Source organism: Callospermophilus lateralis, chromosome 2 (genome assembly GCF_048772815.1).
Source record: "Callospermophilus lateralis isolate mCalLat2 chromosome 2, mCalLat2.hap1, whole genome shotgun sequence".
In the NCBI taxonomy this organism is placed as follows: domain Eukaryota; kingdom Metazoa; phylum Chordata; class Mammalia; order Rodentia; family Sciuridae; genus Callospermophilus; species Callospermophilus lateralis.
In genome coordinates, this window is record NC_135306.1 from 130736394 (window position 1) to 130740115 (window position 3722).

The following is a 3722-nucleotide window of genomic DNA, read 5'->3' on the forward strand; positions in this document are numbered from 1 at the left end:
AGGTGGTATGGGACTGTCCAGCAGAATGGCCCTTTAGACTTAGAGATGTTTAGCTCTCTGGCTCTCCCATGACCAAAATTCTCCTGAAATTGACATCCTCCTCTCTTGTTGATGTGCCTTTGGAGTGAGCCACTACATAGTTACCCAGGCCAGAAACCTGGCCATCCTTGATTGATTGCTTCTCACATCCAGTCAACCACTGAGCTTTGTCTATTCTAACTTCCAAGAATCTACCTGCTTCTGTTTTCATTGCCCCAGCCTTAGTTTACCCACTATCATCTCCCACTTAGATGCTGCAGTCACTTCAGCGGCTCCCTGGTCGTCACTTCTTCCATCCCATTCTCCACACTTTGTAGTAGTATTTTTAAAACACAAATCTAATTGTGTCGCTCCCCAATTAAAATATTCATTTGCTTCATTATTCTCAGGAAAAAGCCTAACATTGCATGTGAGACCCAACTATAACAAGGTATTTGCAATCTGTAAATAAGCTCCCCCTTCGGTCTTTTGAATATTCAGTCATTCCCAGAGCTTTAGCAAGATTGTTCTTCCTGCTTCCTACCTTGTCACCCCATCATACCCTCCTCATGTTGCTAACTGCAACTTACCACTCTTGTCTCACCTTAGACTTGGTTGTGTGTTCCCCAGAGGCTCACACAGGCTACCTATGCTTACCTTGTTATGCCATTTATTGCACTGTATTGTAATTGTCTGCTAATAGGTCTGTAGAGTTTAGTTAATAGTTTATGCACTTAAGAGCAGAGATTCCAACTTATTTGTATGAGTATCCCTAGCCATTTGCATGGTGGCTGTCACAAGGTAAAAAATATAGATAAGTTGAATGAATGAATGAATGAATGGGTGAATGAAATGCTTGTCTTTGACCCAAGCATATCTTAGTTTCACACTTCCCTTTAAAATGTATTCTGTTTGTAATCTCACCCACCTCCTCTGCTTCTTTGCAATTTCTCTATTCTCCAACCACACCCTGTCTGCCTGTGCTTCCTGGCTCCATTCCAACCTCCTCATCCAGTCTAACTTGCTGAGATTTCCCAATTCTTGCTCTCACTTTAGTTTGCATGCCTGTCCCTCTGCCCAGCATGGCTCTGGAGTCCCTGTCTCATATACATCTGCCTCCCTCACTAAGCTTGGGTTAAGACTGCTCCTGATTCCCCATGCGAGACACCTGCCTACCTAATGCAGATGAGTTGCACCTAGTTCTGTAGTCACCATTTTGAGGGACATTTCTGACACTGGGGACTTGGTCTACAAATATAAATTCAGAAAAACCTTGGCCATACTTAGGCTCTATCTTAACTGTAATTTTGTGGCTACCTCTGTTGAGATGGAACAAATTAATTAGAAGAGCTGTGCTTGGAGAATTGGGTAGCATAATCCATCACTCAGGTATTTAAGGAAACACTGGTTCTAAGGAACATGAGCATGATTACTGCAAGCAAGACCTACTTGTGGATAACTTAAATTATAAATTATTATATATATATGGCTGTGGATGTGGCTCAAGCGGTAGCGTGCTCTCCTAGCATGGGTGCGGCCCGGGTTCAATCCTCAGCACCACATACAAACAAAGATGTTGTGTCCGCCGAAAACTAAAACATAAATATTAAAAAAAAATTCTCTCTCTCTAAAAAAAAAAGAATATGAATTTTAAAAAAAGATACACACACACACACACACACACTCATACATACACATTGCTATGCAAAATAAATAAATTCATTTGATAAAAATTCACTCAGTTGTCTTCTATGTACTAATTGTGCTAAAAATGTGAGATAAAAAAGGATAAACGTTGTCCTTTTCTTCAAGGAGACAAATATCAGACTTGTGGAGGAGGCAAATACCTGGACACATCATTACAGAACAATGTGCTAAGAGTAAAGAAATAGGCATGCACAGGGTAAAACAAGAACCTGAAAACAAAGAATACAGGAGCTGGAAGACGATCTTAGGACCTCTAGTCCAACCTTTGCCTTATGCATGAACCCCAGATATATGCCTACTCAGCCTTTGTTTAAATACTACCAGCAGTAAGGAGCTCACCACTTCCCCAGGTAGCTCACCGCCTTAGTGAGCACCTCTGTCAAAATTCGTTTGTAGATTCTCAACAAAAGATTGATATTCACCAACAATCCTCAGTGCTGCAGAGCTTTCCCAGGACCTCCTGCCCCTTCAAGGGCTGCCTAAAGGTAGGATGCTTCTCCAGGGATATCAAGATTTTACTCCAGTTCTGATGTTCCCAAGCCCCGCAGGTGTGGACCTTCTTCAGTGAGTCATGAATAAGAAGGAGCCTTCCATCATGGTTGCAAGTAGAGGATATAAACATATCTGGTTCCACCCAGAAAACAAACAAAACAACTAACTGAAGCAGGAGAAGTAAGAGGTCACATGATGGAATATTCCTTCTCTGCCAGAAATACCAGGCTGAGATCTTCATTATCTAGGATCCAGGTCAAGCCTGGTGTCAGCTTTCTGAAAAATTCAATCATAGATGAGCTTGTGGACCACAGGAGAATGGAGAGCAGTCTCCTCTTGGGTTGCCTCAAGAGTTTTGCTCTGATGTCTTTCAGTTTCTAAATCTGGAAGAGTTTTGCCTTCTAACTCAATATAACCCGAACATATTAGACATCTAGGCTCTTAATATTGAAGAGATAAAATTCAGTGGCGCTTATAAAAATCTTACACTTATTTGGAAGAGACAAACACTCTTACTCTAAGTATCCACTGTGAGGAAGCAATGCCTCTTTGCATGAATAAAAAGTATGTGGAATGATAGAGGGAAAGAGTCTCTGTCTGAAATGGCTGATGTTTAGAGAATTGAAAAGATTATTCTGGGCTTCTGATTTGTTTCCATGAATTCTTACCAGCTTTGTATAATTGGAAAGTTTGAGTAACTTGAAAAACCATTATTTCAAATTGGCTTATCCAACTGGGCATGGTATTTGTAAAGCTACTATGGAATTTATTGATGTTAATATTTTAAGTGTTCCAATAAATAATGTATGCTACTATTCTCTAAAGAGCTGTGGTTACAAGCATATTTTTAGGAAGCGTAATGAAGTTAAAAAATTATGAGGTCTTTTGCAGAACCCTGTGACTCAGTCTTTTCATCTCTAACATTAGTTCATTGAGATCAAACTCAAAAGTCCCCTCCACCATGAAACCTTCCTCAGGAAGACTTGCTGCTCTCTCCCTTTGTATTAGAGTTCTTTATATCTTATTAGGACAATCCTTTCCCACTGGAGGATAAAAGTGAGACCAGGGCAAGGGACAGGTAGCTAATTATCAAAGAAAAGGAAAAAGTAGATAGTGCTCCTCATCACCTGATTGCTAACAATCTGCAGGGGAGGGGAAGGATTACATTGTCCAACACAAGCAATTACCCACTGGACAGCTCTCTTCCTGCCCTTTTGGTCACTTAGGCAGGGTAGGAGGTAGAAATGTGAGAACAAAGGAAACCTGAAATCTATAAAGGGACATGTCACCCCACTCCCTAGGGCACCAGCTCTGGACTAGCTGCTCCTCTCAGGATCGATCTCTCTCTCTCTCTCTCTCTCTCTCTCTCTCTCTCTCTCATCTACCCTTTTAATAAATTTTAATAAATTTTTTTGCTCTAGCTTTGGGTGTTTAATCTTCAACACTGAGAGAATAAGGACCTGATCCTGATATTCAAGACAAGTTTCAAAAGGACACGCTTTACA